At 38.9% G+C, this 22,297-nt stretch overlaps 1 protein-coding gene across 10 annotated transcripts in view; it reads left to right on the top strand.

The window, feature by feature from the left end:
- The first annotated feature begins 4,748 nt into the window (after positions 1-4,748).
- gtdc1 (glycosyltransferase-like domain containing 1) overlaps positions 4,749-22,297 on the top strand; it is a 406,530-nt gene continuing 388,981 nt past the window's right edge. For 7 of the 10 annotated variants that reach the window (XR_011356672.1, XM_069935022.1, XM_069935015.1 and 4 more), the window contains exon 1: positions 4,750-5,190. The gene's annotated coding sequence lies outside the window, so the exon portion shown is untranslated. Of the gene's footprint in view, positions 5,191-5,626; positions 5,768-22,297 lie in introns of those variants that run through there. The other 3 variants (XM_069935017.1, XM_069935020.1, XM_069935027.1) reach the window with 2 other exon arrangements.

Consider the following 22,297-nt stretch of genomic DNA (forward strand, 5'->3'; position numbering starts at 1 on the left):
TTATTGCATTGATGGTGAAGTATGATAAAATGTCTTTAATCCATAGTGTAAGGAACAGGTCCCATCTCTTGTTCAACTTTCCTTATTTAAACCTGCAGTGCATTGTTGAAAGCAACATTTGGAATTTTTATAATAGCCAAGTAATTTAGTCAAATAAAGTTATCATATCTTAAACCATCAGTACTGATTGTTAAAGCCTTACTTTGAACATTCAGAATGATCATTTGCTGTAACAGCTTCTCTGACCAGATTTGAGAACATGCAGTGATGATACATTTCTTGTGGCATTAGAAAAATTAGACCAAGTAAATAGTTTCCTTACAGCATTAATACTCTTACTTCTTTAAAATACTTGTTATCAATATTAAAGGATGATATTGTTCCTTAATGCTCTGCTGCAGGATGCCAAATTGACAGGTTTGAATTTGAACAGCATGTGAAACAAGACTGTGGTTTAAGGTGCTCTCTGCAGATCTGTGAAAAAGCTTGGACATAATTGTCTGCAAGAATAAAAGTAGCAAGGATCATTATATGTGTGTTGGAGAATGCCTGGAGCATTTTGGTAATATTTTCACTCAACATCCATGGCAATAGAAAAGCCTTTCAAAAAGACAGTAGTAAAATATACGTACATGTTTCATTCAAAGTGCCCATAAAACAGTATAAAGTGAAGCTTTTAAACCCTTTGCCGTGTAAGTTTTTTTTTCATTTTCTTCTGTAATTTATTTTACGATTGATTGATTTTAAAATAACTCTTAGTTCTAAGAATCAGCTCACAAGTATCCTTGAGAATAATAATATTATAATCTCTCTAAGGAGAGGAAAAAGTAGATCAATCGATTTTCCTCCTTCAGCCTGACCCTTAATACAGCAGCAGATTCCTCCTTGTTACGACCTATATTCACAATAATATAAAATATTGCATTAAATGATCCCCTTTGGATCACTCTCAAAAGATAACTTTAATTCCCAATCCAACCGTGGGAAATAACTAAACAGATAAAATATTAACAATCTCAAAATAGTTTAAAGGCTGTTCCATACTCCATTCTAACACATATAAAGAGATCTTATTTATTTTAATACTTTAGCATATTTGTTGTTAGGACATGAGTAGTAAGGTTTGTAAAGTGATAAAAATAAGATTTAAAGAGTTGATTAAATTCTGTGTGGATGTGTGAGTGAACATTTCTGAAGAAAGGCCATGAATGCTGTCATTAACACATTAAACAAGAATGTAGCAAAGGCAGAGTTTATAAATAGTGATCTAATAAAAGACAACGAAGGCCTGTCACCTTGTTCCATCAAATTTTAAAGAAGTCTAGATGCAGCTGTGCCAATGGTAACAACATAAAATCAGCATTTTGAAAAATATTTTACAATGGGCCATCTGAGTTTTTCAATTTCAACAGAGTTGAGCTGCATTTAATATTCATGCCTTGAAGTCCATACAATCTAAACAGTCCACATTACTTTCTCACGAAACATAATTCATGATTTGGATCGTAGTTAGGCTTCAGATTGCTTCTTTTAAAAAATTCAATAAAGCAATACAAAAGCTAATACTAAATAAATTTGTTTTCTTCTGCGGTAAATGCACAATGGTGCCTGCATGTGCCGTTACTATCAAAAGTCTTGCAACCAAAATTAATGGGATTTCTTTCCGAAATTAGAATTTCAATCTTGGGTCCTAACACACGATCACATCACAACTGTTAAATGTATTTTACAGTGGGACTAACGATGTGTATGCAACTGGAACAAAAATGTTAGTGAGGAATTGATCTGCACTGTACAAAATTAAGAAGATTGTCATTCACAGAATTTGAGGAATGAGGGAGTCAAAAGTTTACTTAATATATAAAATTAACTTTTAAAATAAATTATTGCAGATATGCATTGATCAAATGATGATGTGATAAGAATGATATTTTAGCATGTTATCTGAATATGATATGAATGCCGCTGAATAACTCCTCAGCAAGTTACATTGCAATAACTTTATGCATCATATGGCAAAAATTTTGTACAAGCTGTAAGCCATTTTTAAAACATATGCCGGATTCATTCGATTGTAATCAATAAAGCACAATTAATATGCATAACACTGACTAAATACTGTTAAACTACACAAGACAAGATATAAACAGGGTCACTTCAGTTTAATTGAATGTATAATATCCTTTGAGAGTGACTTCATTGATGAGAAAACTGCTGTTACAGTTCCAACTACTTTGACTCTAATTTATTGATTTTTTAATTTGCACACCACAGAAATAGTTTAATAATAATGGATGGCAGGTTAAAGAAGGATTTATTAATTTACCCTTTTTAAAAAAATGGAGAATTAAAAAAAAACACTCTTAAATACTCAAAATGAAGATAAAGCCATTGAGATGCAAATAATAAACAGTAATTTGAAATGTAATAATTTCACATGCAGACTTTACTCTGCTTGGAATGTTAACTGGGCTAAATGAAAAAAAAACAAAAATATCAAATGTTTCCAAGTTCATCCATATCATAATGGTTTTGACAAAAGAATATCAGACCAACATTTTTGAATGCATGATACTTCAAAGGTTCCCTAATAATATCAATGCAATATTTATTACACAATTGTGTATGTACTGTACACACCTACTGGAAATGTGGCTTTAAAATAGTCATTACTTTATTTAAAGCTAATGGCACAAATTTGAAAATGCTGCTTTGGATCATTAATTATGCTCCTTTCCAATCTATTCTTTGTCTTGAAGCAGATGAGGTGAGTAATGCAATGCTTTGAGATTACTTATCTGTAGTTAAATTTGGAAATGCTTATCAGGTTAGACAGCATTCAAAAAAATAAAAATCTCTCAAAATAGTCATTATGAAACATAAACTCCTTTATTTTTTTCCTTTTAAATGCTAACAGACTTGCATAATTTGAGTTTTTCCAGATTTTATATTTGTATATTATGTCTGTGAATGTTTTTGCTTACTTCAGAAATATTTCATGTTTGATGGATCCAAAGATATAATGAGTAGTATGCCCCATTTCCTACATCCAAATCTATTTTACTGTATCCTGTTTGTCCTATCATGCTAGAGTGAGAAGGTCTGTAACAAGAATAGCAAATATATGAGATTGAGATTTTCATCGTGGCCCAATTTTGGATGACCAAAACAGCTACATTGAAATTGTAATTTGGCATCCAGTTTGCATGTTGCATAGTTTGACACCAGGTTAATAGTTAATCATTGGATCCTACAGAACCATTCTTTTGAAGAATTTTAAAGCAAAAAATCATTCTTACTTCTAATGTATAAGTCGTATTAGTATTCTACTTTAAAAGAATGTTTTGTCACATCAAAAGAAAAGCCATTTAATTATCATTCAGCAGATTTTGCTCTTCACTGATAGGTTCATAACACAAACAACTGTTTTAGGTGTTGACTAGCCAATGCAGAGCTTGACATGTTTTTGGCTGAGTGGTAACAGTATTTATTTAGCATGTGTACATATCCATGTTGTACAAGTACTTCTGAAAACCAATGAACCTCAAAAGGTTTTTTTTTCCTGAAGCCATTTGTGCATACATGACTTGAGAAAGGCAAACAAATGGAGTACCTTCTGCAATCAGTAGTTCAGCATCTTTACTGATTTCATATCAGCGAGAACGGAGCACCCAAATTATCAATGCTGATGCTGTTACACTTTATTAATCTATGGGAGAAATGAATATTTTAGAATAATCCCAGAAATATTCTTAGAGTTGAATATGTCTGAATCAATAAAGGGCATGCCAACAAGATAATTGAGAAAAATGTTGGAGTCCAACAAATATTAGAAAATCTCAGGAGGATAGGTCAGAAATCTAATTCATGATCTTCAAAGTAATTAATAAACAATTAAAAAAAACCATTCATATAGCAGCATTCAGAACCATGTCAGGACACTCCTAAATACTTGACAACCAGTCAACTACTTTTGAAGTCCAGTCACCATTGTGATTTTAGCATTCTAAAGTTTGTTTCCAAAGTAAAACAACATAAATGTTGTTTTGCATATCAAATAAAATGGGATAAAGGCAAGCATTATAAAATCCAGCAGTAGTCTTATTTCGACTGAATTTCTAGCCTTTTTGTAGTCTGTTATGTATTTAGGGTGTGGTCTGTTTCTGGCAATGGCTGAAAGAAATTTTCAGCCTGATAACACCAGTAGGTACAGAAGCAAACTTTTAATGAAAACTATCTGGGTCAATTTAACATAATCTGGGCGACACATAGATCAAGTTTCACTGTTATTTGACCTTCTTCCAAGTGTTTGGCTCAGGCTCCCTCCCCCCCCCCCCCCCCCCAAGTTTCACTGTTATTTGACCTTCTTCCAAGTGTTTGGCTCAGGCTTTCTCCCCCCAAGTTTCACTGTTATTTGACCTTCTTCCAAGTGTTTGGCTCAGGCTTTCTCCCCCCAAGTTTCACTGTTATTTGACCTTCTTCCAAGTGTTTGGCTCAGGCTCCCCCCCCCCCCCCCCCCCACCAGTTAATTTGAAGAATCAAACATTGTCAGATGGGTCCATCCAGGACCCAAGTGGCTGCAGGTAAAAGAGACTGGTTATGTTTCCTGCAATTCAGAACTAACTTAAAGCTTGATGCTATGCAATGCAAGTCAGATACAATTTAAAATTACAAGAGGATGCACAATGCAGAAGAAGAGATGTTTTTTTTTGGACTTGTGCAACACTTGGTAACCCATGTTGAGCTACTCAAGTTACTTGGAAGCAGCACAATTCCTTTTTATGGGGAAAAAAAATGTATTCTCCAACCTCCAGAAAAAAAAATCTTGAGTTTTGTTTTGTTCCCCTCCCTGTATTTTCGTAATGCATGGGTAGCAGATCCAGGTTTATTTGCTGCAGAGTCACGCCCGGAGTGAGGTGGGGCAGGGTGCACTGAAACAGTGACTGTTGTGCCCTGGAGTGAGGGGCACGTGGAATAAAACCACAAGCGTCCTTGGCGAGAGAAAGAGCACGAGGTGCCTTTCCAGTGGCGCTGCTCGAAAAGGAGGACCTGCTCCGCTCTCAGGGGCTGCCGCGAAAGCACAGGAGGAGGAGGCGGCGGCGGCGAGAACGCGGGGACTCGCTGGCGGCTGCCATGGTGACCGAGCTGCCGGAAGGAGGGAGCAATGGATTCGGCGCCAGTGATTGACAGGTGGGCTGTCAGGTGGGGGGGGGGGGGGCGCCGAGCAGTGGGTCGGGCTTTGGGGGGGGGGGGGGGGCATTCAACTTGGCCGGTCGGGTCGGGGGAGGTGGGGGTCAGTTTGGTGGTGCATTAGGTAGGCCCAGAGGGCGGCCTCGGCGTCGCTTGGAGGGTGCACCCGAGTGAGAGGCCGCCTGCTTGTGCCTTCCAAATGGAAGCTCTTCCTCTGTGTGCAAGAGCCATCACGGGGATATAGTCCTTCCTTCGAAGGAGCAACCGGACCCTGTAGAGCGGTGTTGAGGAGGATTTATCTCAAAAATGTGTTGCAGCCCTTTTACTTTTAATTGAAGGAGATGGACGGAAGATTTCCAAGCTGAAAGCTCCACGTTGCAGTTAAAGGACTTGTAAAATGAGAGGGGGGGGGGGGGGGGGGAGAGAGAGAATTAACTTCTGAAATATTGCACCCTGACTGAAATTAGAATTTGGATAAATACAAGTAAGAATAAAATCCACCAGTCTAAGCTGGATTATGAGGTTGTGGGAAGATGCTACGAAGGTGGGATGAAGACTGATGCTACATTTTAATTGGGTATGCCATCCTTGCCAAACCCACTGGCGTTAAAAAGAAAGTAAATTCTGGAAATCTGAAATGAAAGGTGGGGGGAAGACTGCAAGCACTCAGCAGGTTCTTTGGAGAAAGAAATGAGGGTTAATGTTTCGGGTCAGAGACCTTTGGTCAGAATTGAGAAAGGATTGCCGGAATGAAGTGTGAACTCTTGTTTCCACAGATGCTGCCTGGAACTCTTGACTTACTTGTGGTGGTTGTGCTAGAAAAGAGAAATCTTTTTTTTTTTCCCCAGGCATTTAGCATTCAGTAGTACTGTCAATGGGGGTTCAGATCAAGACTTCACAATGCGGTTTATGTTTGATTTTTCTGTATTTGGATCTTCAAGCGGTGGTCAGGAATTATTTGTGTGATTTTTTTCAAAATCTCTTATAATTTTTGAGGGAAAAATTCACTCCAAGAGGGTAATCTTCTTTTGGATGAGGTGGGGGTGTGTTTTCAAATGTTAGAATTTTAGTCATGTGCTATAGGCCACTGGAGAAATATACCTTTAATTTTTCTCCACTCTATCTCTTTTTCAATACGATGAAATGTTTCTGTTGTCAAAAGATATACTGATATTTTGTGTAGTTCCTGTAAGGAAGTGACCTCTGGGTAACTGAGGAGAGTTTCAAAATTGACAAGTACGGGAAGTCTTTTGCATCTGGGGATGATATTTCAGTTATAACGTGTTTGTTGGAACAGTATTTTAAAGGCTAGTTTTTTTTGTTTATGGTTATTGGTCTGGTTTATTAATAACATCCAATGCTATGAATGGCTTTTTATATGTCCTGATGTAGGTTTTGTTTTGTCTTGCCAAATTAAGTACAAGTTGACGTTTCAGGCTTGAGCCCTTCATCAAGGTATGGGAAAAATGTTGGCAAGCACCCAAACAATATACCAGAGGAACCAGTGACTGAGACCTTCCAGCAGCCAACTATTTCAGTTCTGTGTCACACTCCCACATTCACATGTCTGTCCATGGCCTTGTGTATTCTTCCACCAAGACCACCTTCAAATTGGAGGAACAACACCTGATTTTTTTTTCCTTCTGGGCACCCTCTAGCCAGATAGCATTAACATTGACTTTTCTGGTTTCTGCTAGCCTACTCTCCTCTTCCTCCTCCCCCCTTTCCAGTTCTCCTCCCTTCCCTTCGTATAGCTATCCCTCCTCCCCTTGATCACAGTTATCCCCTCCCTCCCTTCTCCATCTATCATCTCCTGCCTTTGTGACCACCCTCCCCCTCCACTCTTTTTCAGACACCTGCGACATATTTCCATACCTTGATGGAGGGCTCAAGCACGAAACATTGCTTATGTATTTTTACCTTTGCTATATAAAGGACACTGCTTGAATTTCTCCAGCATTTTGTTTTTACTTCAACCACAGTGTCTGCAGATTTTCATGTTTTACTTTTTAAGTTTGAGTTGAGCTCTTGGTTTGAAGTCAACATTATCTGTTGTATTTTCAATGGCTGGAAAGTGCTTTAGAACAAATGTAGAATATGAAAATTGCTATGTTAATACAAGGCTTTTTCCTTAATGTTATGGGGGAATGCCAAAGTCTTTTGAATTGGGAATCATTCTAAATTTTTACATTTTTTTCAGCAAACCATGAGCCTTGTGATCAATTAATCATCTGAGATTTTTAACCCCAATATAATGCTGGTCTTTATTTTGCGGTAGGAATCATTGACCGCTAATGTTTTCAGTTTAGACTAAGAAGTTCTGTGCATCATCCTTTACTATTAAGCTACAAAATTATAATTACTGCGAATGGCCAGTGCTGGTCAGAATATTTTTATTTATTTATAGTACTGTTGTAGGATGGTTATAATATGAACGTTTGCTCTATGATGCTGCCATAAAACACCAAATTCCATGACTTGTTCATGACAATAAATTCTGATTCTTGTTCTGAAGTTCGAGTAGATGCTATTGCTTAAGTTAACACAAAGAAATTAACTGGGAGATTTATAATTTATAATTGCAAATAAAGATGCATAATATGCAGGCAGCAACATGAGCAAAGGCTCTTGAAGAATGACAGAGAAAATTAGTACCTATTTGCCTTTTTAAAAAAAAAGAACCTTTGTTTTATATATGCTTCATAACTTTTTCCGAGTATTTACTTCTTTTAAAGCTCATTTGTTAAAATTTTAAAGTTGAAGTATATAAAATCAAAGTTGGGAATGTTGAGTTTGTATAAATTCATATTTAGAATGTACATACGTTTCTAGTCATTGCACAAATGGAAGATGTATAGGCCTTAAAATATGCAGAATAGTCTTTAGCTGAGGAATTTATAAGCACCTGTAGATTCATGAAATTGCCTGCCCCTGGCTTCCCAGGTAACATTTGGATTGTGACCAGCCTTGTGCATGTTCAATAATGCCTGCAGGATAAAGCACCCTTGTACGAAGAAATGCCATTCCTTTTCATGCTGTGCTGCTCCAAGCTACGCAAGGGAAGACTGTTAATTTTGAGTTCTGGCCCAGAGGCCGTTCCCGTTTCTGTGGAAGAAGAGACATTGGGAAGGGAGGATTGTGAATTTGAAGTGTGATTACTTTGTTTTGGAAACTGATGAATGAAGTTAGGCCCTGTGGACCACGCGTGCTGGTTTTGTCAAGGGCCTGTGATTACTTGATGTGTGTGTGGTGAGTTTAGTGCCCAGAGTAGAGTAGGTATGTAAACAATACAAGGGATCTATATAAATCAGCTTCTAATTTAACTGATCTAGGTTCCAGTGCTAGATTATAATTTGCTCAAGGAAGCTCCCTTTGTCTGACGCAACTGCAGTGAAGGCAACATAATTGAAATATAGTTGGGTTAAAAGTGTCCAGTCTGATGTACATTAGAACAACATGTTTTGGTATAGTTATTCCAGGCATTGTCCTCAAAGAATAGTGCACTAAAAAGTATGTGGTACACAAGTCTGTTACCAAAATAAGCTAAGTTGCTTCAATGTGATTTGGATCAGGAAGGATCCAGTTGAAATTGTGGAGTTAGGAAAGGGAGCACTATTGAAGCCAATTTTAAAGCAGAAGTTACAAACTTGTGTGTAGGATAGAAATTTGGAGACTTCTTACATTGGCAGTAGGTGGGGAGGTTGCACAGATGGCAAGAGACTGAGGACTGTTGGATATAGGACAAAACAGAAAAATTGCTATTTTTATGTTGCGCATTTCATGATTTGCGGACTTCCCAAAGCTCTTTACAGTCATTGTGTGCTTCAGAACTGTATTCATGGTTATAATGAAGTAATTGTATCATCCAATAAGTACACAGCAAGCTTTCAGAAACAGTGTAGAATTAATGCCAAGATGATCTGTTTTACTGGTGCTAAATATGAGCCAGGACTGTAGAGAGGATTTCATTGTTCTTCTTTGAAGTAGTGCTATTAGATTTTCACCATCTACCTGAGGAGGTCAGATTGGATGCTCTGTTTAACATTTCATTCAAAACATGAAGTTTCTGCCAGTATTTTTTCAGTATTACAATGAAGTGTCAGTCTAGAATAGGTGCTCAGCCATCTGGAGTGGGACTTGAACCCATTCACTGGATGTCAGTGTGCCATTGCACAGCCTTGAACATCAAAAGCTGAATGAGGCTTAGAATCAAGAAGAAAAGGTTTTAAGAAGCAGATTTAAAATTCACTGGGATTTTAACTTGCCAAATGGGAATTGGCAGGATGTGATTGGTTTCAAAATTTACACCCGAGTTGGTTTTGCTCTTCATTGAACTAGAGTGTAAATTTGGTTCCAGTTCTGATCCCATCAGTTTCTCTTTTTTTTTGGGTCAAGTTAATATATCTATCTTGTAGCTGGGGAGGGGGAGGTGATGAGTAAGTGAAGATAGATATAGCGAGTTAGACAAGGTTTGGGTAGCAAAGTATTCAGTAGGTGGGGGGGATGTGGGGGTGTTGCTGTGAAGGAGTGGGCGTGTTGCTGTGAGGGAGAACCTTGGAGAAATTCTGAATTGACAGGAAGTATAATGTTGTTGCCTGAGGATAGTTAGATTGAAGTGGAAGAGCAGTGGCAGCTAACACTGTGGAGGAGGAAGAAAGCATGCCTGATGGTAGATAGAATTTGAAGTTAAAACTTTACCTCCAGGCTGAACTGCACACTAATGTTTAGCGTGATCTTGGCCAGTGTGCGTGGGCAGTGGAGAATGGGAATGGAGTGACAGGTCAAGGAACAAAAATAATGGTGTTTATCAATGCAGGAAAATGTGATCCGAGCTGAAATTTATGCTGCAACAAAGACTTTTTTTGCAAATGAGTCATTGTCTCAAATCCATTGAAGGAACCTTTATAATTTATAATTTAGAGCATTTGTGTCTGAATACTCAGGAGGTGCAGATATCTTTTACTAATATTTTCATGATACAAATCTTTCCCTATTATTACAATATTTGTAGAATCAAACTTTTTGTATGCTTTACTAGTTGTTCCATTTAGTATAGTTTACATTTAAAATTTTTACAATTTGGACATAGAGCAGGTCCTTTTGCCCCACAAGCCTGTGCCGCCTAATTAACATACAAACCCCGGTATGTTTTTGAAGGGTGATAAGAAACCAGGGCACCTGGACGAAACCCACACAGACACAGGAAGAACGTATGAACTCCTTAAAGACAGTACTGGATTTTAACCCAGGTCACTGGCGCTGTAAGAGCGATGCACTAACAGTGCTTCATATTGTAAAAATATAACCTTTAAAAGACAGGAGAAGAGGCCTGGTAGTGCGCTCATAACTAAGGGACTTTTAATTTTGAGGGTGGGATACATTTCCTATCCAATTAATACAATAATATGAAAAATAACATTGAATGTTTGAAAGTCAGAAGATAATACATATAAAATTCAGATGGCCATCCAAGAAACTTTTATTTTTGCAAATCTGAATCCATTTGTGCCATTGAGAAAAAGTTACATAAGAACATTTTTCTTTGGGGTGTGGTTTTCACTGAATATTTTGGTTTGAACAATCAACATAATTAAAATTTAAAAATTATTGCCTTGCTGTTGAATAGTCCAACTTGCTGCTTTGAGAGCCGCTTGAAAACTGCTGTTTAGGGCTCCAGAAAAAACCACCATCTTGTGAAAAAGAAGCAAGCAGTTAAAAGTTATTAGAAACATTTTATCGTTGGAGAAAAAAGGATACGAGGGATAGTTCATATGGATCGCTGCTAGAGGAGCTCCTATCTGACCTGATCATTTCGCTCAATTGCACTCTTCTCCACATTAGTTTTGGTTTCCATTATGGTTTTAAAAACTTATTTCCATTTGCCCCCAGCATGCACAAAGGGGCACATTGCAATGCCACTTTTTTAACTCTACCTCTTCCTAGGCTAACATTGGTTCCAGTCATAGTTAAATTTAGACATCCAGCACGGGAACTGAAACCAATAACCTGAATATGCCTCAGATTGTCTGATCTTGGAAGCTAAGCAGGCTCAGGCCTGGTCAGTACTTGGAGGGGAGACTGCCAAGGAACACCAGGTGCTGTAGGTTTCTGTGAGGGGCTCTGGACAAAGTGGCAAACTCTCTGCCTTACTGGAATAGTGGAATAAAGAATTTCATGAATGTTTCATTCTAAATGTAGTAACAGTAATGGAATCTTTAACCTTTACAGCCCACAAGCCCTTGCTGCTCAATTACACCCAATTAACCTTCAGCCCCCAAACTTTTTGAAGGTTGGGCAGAAATCGGAGCACTTGAAGGAAACCCATGCTTACATGGGGAGAACATACAAACTCATTACAGACAGCACCAGATTCATTGGCACTGTAACAGCGTTGCACTAATTGCAATGTTAATCATGGCCCCCATAGTCTTCAGGCTACAGATCATATGATGGCTTCAGTGTGTCCTGAATGCTGTAAACTATTGCATAAACTCTTTTTCTGCTACTGAAATAAGTATAGAACAGCAGCAGGTACATGACTTTACAGCGTCACTGCCTAACAAAGTGTTTCTCAACCTTTTTATTTCCACTCACATACCACTTTAAGTAATCCCCAAGCCATCAGTGTTCTGTGATGAGTAAGGGATTGCTTAAGGTGGTATGTGAGTGGGAAGGGAAGGTTGAGAATCACTGTTCTAGACCCAATTGATACTGAAAAATTTTGCTTGAGGAAAAATTGTCATTGGCCCATTTCCTTTTGCATTATGAAACCGTGCACATAATGAGTCAATTAGGTATGATTAAAAGAGTGGTTTTCACAATTTTTCTTCCCACCCTCACACCACCTTAAGCAATCCCATACTAATCACAGAGTACCTATGGCATAGGGAATACTTAAAGTGGCATGTGAGTGGAGAGAAAAAGGTTGAGATCCACTGCTATAGAGGCTTAATAAAATGTGGACTATCCATTTCTACCCATGGATGCTGTCTGATTTCTTTGTCTACTTAGTCTGAGGTAATGGGGCTGGTGTTCATCAAGCTCTGGATCCAGTTCCATTTTCCAACTGTTCCCTCAGTTTCACATAATTTCCTCAGGTTTTCCTTTGTTTGGAGAAATGGTCAGCAATTGAAGGAGGTTGTTGGAAGTTGTGTGTGAAGGAGAACTCTGAGAAACCATTATCTAGTGAGAAAACCAATTAGCAGAAGTTGGAAGTGGTTTTCAACCTTCATAACTCAAGCACAATTGAATTTTAAATACTTCATAGGTTTGTTGTTTGAGATATAGTTCCTTTGATGCACAGTAGAAGCAGAAACAGGGAACACAACATCATTGTGTTATAAAACCTTGATCTTTCCTGAGCGTAGTTTGGAAGTTCTGTCTGAATTCGTGTATGTGCTCGGACATCTCTGGACTTCGTATGCAGTTCCACTTACAGGTATCTGGTCATTTGGGGCCAAATTAGGCCAAATTCCAAAGCAGAATGAGGCTCAATATGCCTCAGTTCTCAAGGGTGAAAAATTCCAAAGATTTACAATAGTTTGGGAGTGAAAGTTCCTCCTCATCCCATTTTTAAGTAGCTGATTATTTATCATTAATCTTTACTCCTGGTTCTAGACTTCCTCACCAGATGTATCACATGGTTGGATCTTTCTGGACAGCAAAAATGTATGCATCAGGATGCTCTTTATCAACTACAGTTTGGCATTCAACATCATCATCATCCCCAAAGCTAATTAGCAAATCTGGGCCTCAAAAGGCCACTGTGTAATTGGATCCTGGATTTCTTCACCTCCAGTGAAGATTGGTAAGAACATCTCCCTCCACAATCTCCAGTACCAGAGCACGACAGGGTTGTGTTCTTGGCCTCCTGCTCTACTTGCTGTACACCCATGATTGTATGGCCCAGTACAACAATAATACCATTTACAAATTTGCTGACAAAACAATGGTAGTGGATTGAATAAAAGGTCGATGTGTGAGCATACATGAGGAAGATTGAAAACTTGGCTGAATGATGTATCAACAACATCCTTGTACTTAATGTCACCCAAACCAAGGAGCTGAATATGGATTATAGTAGGGGAAAACCAGAGGTGTATGGTCCAGTGATCATTGGAGGATCAGAGGTGGAGAAGATGAGCAAATTTAAATTCCTGGAAGTCACTCTCGGAAGATTTTTGCTTCACCCAGTACATAAATGCCAGCACAAAGAAAGCACGTGAATGCCTTTTGCTCTCTCAGGAGTTTGCTGAGGTTTTTTTATGACATCGAAAAGTTTGGCAAACTTCTACAGATTTATAGTGGAAAGTGTTCTGACTGGGTGCATCATGGCCTTGTATGGGGGCATCTATACCTCTGTGAGGAAAGCCCTGAAAAAGCTAGTGGGTACATGCCAGTACCGTATTATCATTGCCAAAACTCTCCCCACCATCGTGAAAATCTACTACATGGAATGCTACTATCGGAGACCATCAGCAATCATCAAGGATCCACGCCACCAGGACATGCTCATTTTTCACTGCTGCCATCAGGAAAGAGGTATAGGTGCGACAAGACCCATTCTACGAGGTTCAGGAACAGTTGCTATACCTCCACCATCAGACATTTCAACAACCAACTCCATCAGAGACTCCTTTAAGGCCTGTTACTTTGCACATTATTTATTACTGATTTTTTTTTGTATTGTACAGTTTGTTTGCACTTCCTTCTTGTTCATATTTCTCTCTTGGATATGATTTTTTTTTTCTTGTACAGTTTTTTCATGCATCCTTTCTTTGTTTTCCGTTTGTTAAATAATATATATTACCTATGACCCTACGTTTCTGTCGCTATTTCTGAAGAACTCCAATTTTTAAAATATTGTTAGAAGACTGGTTTTGATTTTTCTTCACTCCTATGCTTGTCTTAATAGTAGTGGAGCTTCAATTTGAGTAGAAAAGCCTTTTTACATTAGTATTGCATCCCATGACTTCATTCGGCATTTAGTACATGCCTGATGCAAGATGTTTTCATTTGATGTTTGGCATTTAAATAGAAAATCACTATGTTGAACCATTTCATTTTATTGACTGAAATGGCATTGTGGAACATTTGCATTCAAAACTAAACACTATTAACTGCAAATGTTTTAAATTTTAAAGAACAAAAGCAAAATACTATTTCCTCTTTACATATTAAATATGGAAATTAATTTTTAGCACTGGCAAACTATTCCTTAATTTCAGTGCAAGTGTATCTGATGTGCACTCATTTCAGATGCAATTTGAAAATTTGTATTTCTAATTTTTTAAAATCATGATTAATCATGGGAAATGATTTGTTAGAGTTCACAATTAAAATCAATAAAGTGAAAATACAATATCCACAGGAAACCTCCATGATATTCTAGCAAATATATTCACTTCCATAGTTTAATACCCTCTGAATACTAAACAGGAAGGTGGGAATTGTGGGGAAAACTCAAAACTGGTTGAAGTTGTATCTGGGTCAAAGAAAGATTGTTATTGCTGTTGAAGGCCAATACTTTATTTCCACATCATGGTTGCAATTTCTGAAAGAATTGTTTAGGGTCCAAGCATCATCTGCTCTTTCAACAGTGATCAAGTCATTTTAGAACTTGGAACACTACAACACAGTACAGACCCTTGATGTTGTGCCAACCATATATTCCTTTTTTTAAGAAAAAGTACTAAGCCCACCTTACCTGGTAACCCTCTTTTTCTTTCATCCATGTGCCTGACTAAGAGCCTCTTAAATGCCCTTAATGTTTCAGCCTCTATCACCATCTCTAGCAAGGCATTTCAGGCACCCACAATTTTTTATTTTATTTTTTTTAAAAAACCTGTCCCTGATGTCTCCCCTAAACTTCCCTCCCTTCACTTTGAGCATATGTCCTCTGGTGTTTGCTGTTCTTGCCCTGGGAAACAAGTACTGGCTTTCCACCCCATCTATGCCTCTCATAATCTTGTAGACCTCTATCAAGTCTCCTCTCATCCTTCTACACTCCAAAGAGAAAAGTCCCAGTTCTACTAACCTTGCCTCATAAGATTAATTTTCCAATCCAGGGAACATCCTGGTAAACCTATACACCCTCTTTGTAGCTTCCACATCCATCCTATAATGAGGTGACCAGAACTGAGCACAATACTCAGTGTGGTTTCCCCAGAGATTTGTAGCATTGCAACATGACCTCTACTCCTGAACTCAATTTCCCAGCATCCCATAGGGCTTTTTAACTATCCCATCAACCTGTGCATTTACCTTGAAGGATACATGCATTTGAACCCCAAGGTCCCTCTGTCCACACTCTTAGGTAATCAATCATTAACCTTGTACTCAGCCTTCTGGTTTGCCTTTCCAAAATGCAATACTTCACACTTATCTGGATTAAACTCTGTCACTTTTCTGACAAATTCTGCATCCTGTCTATATCCTTCTGTAACCTTTCACAATCTTTGGCTCCATCCACAACTCCTCCAACCTTTGAGTCATCTGCAAACTTACTTACGCATCCTCTTCATCCAGGTTACTGATGAAAATCACGAGAGCATGGGTCCCAGAACGGATCCTTGCGGCACTCTGAGTCACGGGTCTCCAGGCAGAACACTTTCCTTCCACTACTACTCTCTGCTTTCTTTGTGCAAGTCAATATTTTATCCACACAGCCAAGGTTCCACTGATCCCGTGTCTCATGACTTTCTGGATGAGTCTTTCGTGGGGACCTTGTCAAATACCTTGCTGAAATCCATGTAAACCACATCTACCACTCTACCTTCCTCAATTTCTTTTGTTACTTTTATAAAAAAAAACTCAATTAGGCTTGTGAAGCACGGCCTTCCCTTCAGAAAGCCATGCTGTCTATCCTTGAGTATATTGTACTTCTATAAATGCCCATGGATCCTATCCTTAAGAATCCTTTCCAATAGTTTGCACATCACTGACATAAGACTCTCCGTTCGATAGTTCCCACGATTCTCCCTATTTTTTTAAACAAGGGGACTACATTTGCCATTCTCCAATCCTCCGGGACCTCTCCTTCAGCCAAAAAGGATTCAAAGATCATAGTTACAGCCCCAGCTATCCTTTCACTTCTCACAACAACCTGGGGTATATTGCATTTGGCCCTGGGACTTATCAATCTTAATGTTTTTAAGAAGATCCAACATTTTCTTTAATTTCAACACACAAGCTTGTTCGATTCTGACCTCACCCTAATCAAGGTCCTTATCTCTTGTGAATACTGAAGCAAAGTATTCATTTAGGACCTCCCCAACCTCCTCGTCCTCCAGGCATATGTTGCCTCCTTTGTCCTTTCACAGCCCCACCTTCATTCATGTCATCTTTCTGTTCTTCACATGCTCATTAAGGGGTTCTGCTTAATCCTACATGCCAAGGCCTTCGTATGCCCCCTTTCATAAGCTCCTTCCTGGCTACCATATATTTCTCATGACCCCTTCCTGTTTCCTGCTTCCTATATCTAACGCATGCTTCCTTCTTCCTCTCGAAGGTTAGAAGTGCGAATGTTTGTTGGACAGGACAGTATCCATTTCCACCTGCATGGATGATTATCCATTCAGAAGACTTTCACAACATATTAACCATAAGCTGACCAATGACAAGTTATCTAGATCCAAATTCCTCATTGTTAACATCCTTTGGAGACCAATAAACAGAACCTTGACATAAAAAGTACAGGACAGAGGCTAGATATCCTACAGCAAGTATAAGATACAAGACAGGACTGTGATGGAAATCGCTCCACTTGCTCGGTTGAATGGCATTTCAACGCCAAATTGAAAGGAAAGCAATAATTATCATTGCTTCAACAACTCTAATCATTCGGAGGAGTCACGCGATGGAGTAGTGGCCGGACGGTGAACTCCAGCCCTCTCCAGAAAAGTCGGGAAAAACAAGAGAAAACACAAAGGCACAGAAATAAAAGTTACAGAAAAGTGAGTATAAAGGTGGAAAGAAGATGGCGACAAAAAAAGAAAAGTCGAAAGCAACGGTAAGAAGAGAGGAAGAGAAGACAAAGGAGGAAAAAGGTGAAGGCCTTACCTGTCCGAAGAGGCCCGCTGCGGAGAGAGAAATCCGCTCCCTCAGGTCGGTAAATAATGGACTACAAAAATGGCTCGCAGAGCCGAGCAAAAGTGCGCATGCGCGATGCGAATGAAAAAAAACACACCGACGGGAGGGGGGGACCAGCTGGGGAGTCGATCTCCACAGCCGGCAACGACAGCTGCAGAACACCTGCAGCAAGAAGAGACCACAGAAGACAATAGAAACAAGAAAGAAGAGGAGGAAAGGGCAACAAAGAAACAACAGATGGTCAACCCAGAGGAAGAAGAAGAGGAAGAGTATGGTGAAATAGAAGAAGAAAAGATAGGCAAGGTAAAGGATATACTTGCTCTTATTAAAGGATACATGGAGTCATTTAAAGAATGGCAAACACAGGAATTTAAGGATTTAAGAAAAAGAATAAACAACACAGAGGAGAAAATAATTAAAATGGAGATGACCTTAACAGAAATGGGAAAAAAAATGGACAAGATGGAAGAGCGGGCAGTAGCAGCAGAAATGGAGGTAGAAGACTTAAAAAAGAAATTGGAGAAATCTAATAAAAAAACTAAAGAGACACAAGAACTACTAGCTCAAAAAATAGATACAATGGAAAACCATAACAGAAGAAATAACATAAAGATAGTGGGCCTTAAGGAAGATGAAGAAGGCAAGAATATGAGGGAGTTTATAAAAGAGTGGATCCCTAAGACCCTAGGATGTCCAGAACTACAGCAAGAAATGGAAATAGAAAGGGCACATAGAGTATTGGCCTCTAAACCACAACCACAACAAAAACCAAGATCTATTGTAGTAAAATTCCTAAGATATACTACAAGAGAAAAGGTACTGGAGAAGACAATGGAAAAAGTAAGAGAGGGCAACAAACCACTGGAGTATAAAGGGCAAAAAATCTTCATTTATCCAGATATAAGTTTTGAACTCCTAAAGAAGAGAAAAGAGTTCAATACAGCAAAGGCGATTTTATGGAAGAAAGGGTATAAATTTATACTAAAGCATCCAGCGGTATTGAAAATATTTATTCCAGGACAACAAAACAGACTATTCTCGGATCCAGAAGAAGCACGAAAATTTGCAGAACAATTACAAAAATAGACTGAGGGAGGAAGACGGGTAATGAGAGTTAAAATGATCACGACTGATATGTATGTGGGTAAAGACAAAAATAGACTGAGGGATGAAGACGGGTAATGAGAGTAAAAATGATCACGATTGATATGTATGCAGGTAAAGAGGTATAAGAGTGAATAGAGACAATGAGCATACATGAATGTATCTGTACTTAGAGGAAAATATAGATAGTATAGACAAGAATTAATAAGGGAAGGTAATGGAATAGAGAGAATAAGGAGGGAATTAAAAGAGGGACCTTTGTGACATATGAAAAGTGAAATCTTTTCTGGGGGAGGCGGGGTGGGGGGAAATAGCGGTCACTGCAAAATCAGTTGACGCTTGCGAGTGGATTCGCAAATCCAAATGGAGAGGGGGAGATGTGGTTGTCCGACAAGGGATAAAGGACAACTCAGGAGGTGAAGGGGAGATTGGGGATAAATAAGATAGAAATAGGAGAATAAGGAAAATGTTGGATGTTGTAGGAATGTTGTCTTATAAAGAGTTGAAAATAAGAAAACAGAAATGGAAAAGGAGGAAAGGTAACGATGGAAAAACGGAAAGAGAAGATAAACAAAATATAAAAGGGCTACGCTGAACTATATGTCTTTAAATATTAATGGAATACATAACCAAATTAAAAGGAAGAAACTACCAAATTTAAATGAATAAATGTATTCCATTAGAAAAAATAACATATTGGTTAAGAAATAATATTGAAATATTCGAACAAGTATAGGAGCCTTACATTAAATACAATAGCGAAAACCTACCGGGGACAAACATTACCTAAGTTGATGGAAGGAGAAGGAAAGAAAAGAATGGACTCAGTAGAATTTCTGGTGTAATTTTGTTGAATGACAACATTGTCTGACTGGCTTAATGCAACCTAGATTGTATACCTAAAATGGATGAGAGGGGGGGGGTGGGGGGGTGGTTTGGGAGGAAAGGGGGGGGGGGAGAAAAAGTCACTGTATATGTGTGAAAAGAAATAGTGTATATCATGGCTAATGTGATTTATGGTGTGAAAAATAAAAAAATTAAAAAAAAAAAAAACAACTCTAATCATTCTTTTCTCTTCCATCACCATCACACTGTGGCTGAAGGGTGCACAACACTTCCAAAGCTCACAACCATCCAGGACACAGGCATTGGCCCCTTGGGACTGTCATTAAATGCAGCTTTGCTCCAGTTTACACACCATCCTGACTTAGAAATATATTGCCCTTTCTTCATACGGATATAACCCTGGAATTTTCAAGCTGCATTGTGGGAGTATCTTAACCATTAAGATTGTCACACTTCAGTGTCAAATTTCCATGGCTAGCGAAAGATGGCCAATATAAGCTGACACTGACAGCATGGCACGCAAATCATGAAGCCAAAAATAAATGTTTAATTGGAAATGTTTTAAGAACCGGAAGGACAACTGTCCTTCTGGACTATCAAAATTTAATTAGGCATTCATCTCATTGTCAGTAATGGAATGGTGGCGCTTAATGACAGCTTTTTGCTCCAATAATCAAATTAGAATCGCTGCAGTTCAAAGTAGTTTTCGATATCAGCTGGGAGAGGTTTTTTGAGAGGTTAATTATGGGAGTTTCTGAATAAGTATTTATCAATTGTATCATGACATTTAGTTTTATTCCTGCTCCATTCTAAATTAAATGAGATAATTTTGGAGAGTCAGCAGACACAGGATGTTTTTTGAGTGCTTCAGAGCTGAGAAGAGAAAAATCAGTCACTTTTGCTCATTGTTTATTTTGTGTTCAATTGTGTTAGTGTGACTCCTGCATGATCATTGCATGTGAATGTTTAGATCATGTACCTGATAAAAAACAGAGGAGGATTCTACCAGAGCAGATTTTTTTTTCGTAGGCAGTCCTTTGAGATTATGGATGACTGACTTCACTGTAGTCTATAGGTTCTGAAATGACTGAACAGTCAACTGTGGGAACAATGGACTCTTCCATTTTTGAGGTACGCGATGCAGTGAGGATAGGTAGTTCATGACATGGTGTACATCTTCTGCCCTTAACGCAGCACTTCTATGTAGTTATTATACATGGACTTGAGGTCCTCAATGCCTTTATGCTCCTTCTCCACTTTGAGCAGTAATAGCCCAGGGATTATGCTTAAAGCTTCCTTGGAAAAAAAATAAAGCAATCCTTGAAGTATTTTTTTCCTCTGTTAACTTGGCAAATTTTTCCCATGACAAAGCTTGGAATTTAAAGTCTGTTCTGCGTATCTGGTGTTGGACATAAAAATGACATGGCCTGCCTTAAGGGGCAAGCTACAGTATTTTTAGTTAGGACATGGGTGTCACCCAATTACAATTAACTCACAACCCCCCCCCCCCTCCATTACCCCCGTATGTTTTTTTAGGGTGGGAGACAATCCAAGTGGGAGCACATACAATACAAACTCCTGACAATGTTGGATTCCAACTCAAATTGGTGGCGCTGTAATTCTCTCTTGGCTTGGCTTCGCAGATGAAGATTTATGGAGGGGGTAAATGTCCACGTCAGCTGCAGGCTCGTTTGTGGCTGACAAGTCCGATGCGGGACAGGCAGACACGGTTGCAGGGGAAAATTGGTGGATTGGGCTTGGGTGTTGGGTTTTTCCTCCTTTGCCTTTTGTCAGTGAGGTGGGCTCTGCGGTCTTCTTCAAAGGAGGTTGCTGCCCGCCGAACTGTGAGGCGCCAAGATGCACGGTTTGAGGCGAGATCAGCCCACTGGCAGTGGTCAGTGTGGCAGGCACCAAGAGATTTCTTTAGGCAGTCCTTGTACCTCTTCTTTGGTGCACCTCTGTCACGGTGGCCAGTGGAGAGCTCGCCATATAACACGATCTTGGGAAGGCGATGGTCCTCCATTGTGGAGACGTGACCCACCCAGCGCAGCTGGATCTTCAGCAGCGTGCTAACATTGCGCTAACTGCTGCACTAACTGTGTTCTTGAGGCAGTTGATGTTGGTTTACACATCTATTCAGCTGTCTTGAAGAACTTTGTGGAGAGAGCATGTCTCCACTGATTCAAGGTGTCTATAAGTGTTTCACGTATCAGAAAAACATAGGAAGGCAGGAATTGCAACTACCTTTGGGTGCGAGTTCTGTATCATTCTAAGAGGTTGATGTTTTTCCAAACATGAATCACTGGCTACACTGGCACATTGCTGATGATGTAGAACGCCATAATTGAAATGCAGACACTGGAGTTGAAAGCAATGCACCAAAGTGCTGGAGAACCTCAGCCCTGTGACTTCAAGAAATACAACATTTGTTTTAAGGTATAGAAATATTCAATGCTCTCCTCAGTGTTGCCATGAACTTTTATTGTCAGAGTTGTAAAGTGGATTTCTGTGTGGATGTTGAGTATAAGGCATTTCAGTGAATGAGTCACTGAAAACTTGGGACTGCACCTACGAATGCATGCAAAGATGAGCATTGACCCCCCAATTCAGCATTTGAGAGTGGATGCAAGGCTGTAAGTCGATATCTTCTCATCGCTTCAGAAGATTAACTTTAGTTTCTTGGGACATTAAGCGACTTCAGGTTTGGGCAAGAACGTAGGCAGTAAAGTATAATAATTTAAAAAAAAAAGAGTCAGTGGTAAAATATTGCCATCTCATGCCTTTTTAATCAATAAACAGTACAATATTTTTGCTTTAAACTGATGAAGTTTTCTGTCAAATCTCCTTTACAGCAGTGACATACAGTAATTAAGCTTGGTTTTGTTTTGTACTTGCAGTTCATTTAACTTCTCTTTCAAGCTAGAATGTACTGATGATATTGAGCTTCTCTGTATCATTAGGAGGGCAATGTATAGTATTTCTTGGCAATGTACACAACAATCATACTGATGAAATCAACTCTTATTACCACAATGACAGTAATTGTTGCCAGGATGCACAGAGTATC

The sequence above is a fragment of the Narcine bancroftii genome, chromosome 4 (genome assembly GCF_036971445.1).
Source record: "Narcine bancroftii isolate sNarBan1 chromosome 4, sNarBan1.hap1, whole genome shotgun sequence".
Taxonomy (NCBI): domain Eukaryota; kingdom Metazoa; phylum Chordata; class Chondrichthyes; order Torpediniformes; family Narcinidae; genus Narcine; species Narcine bancroftii.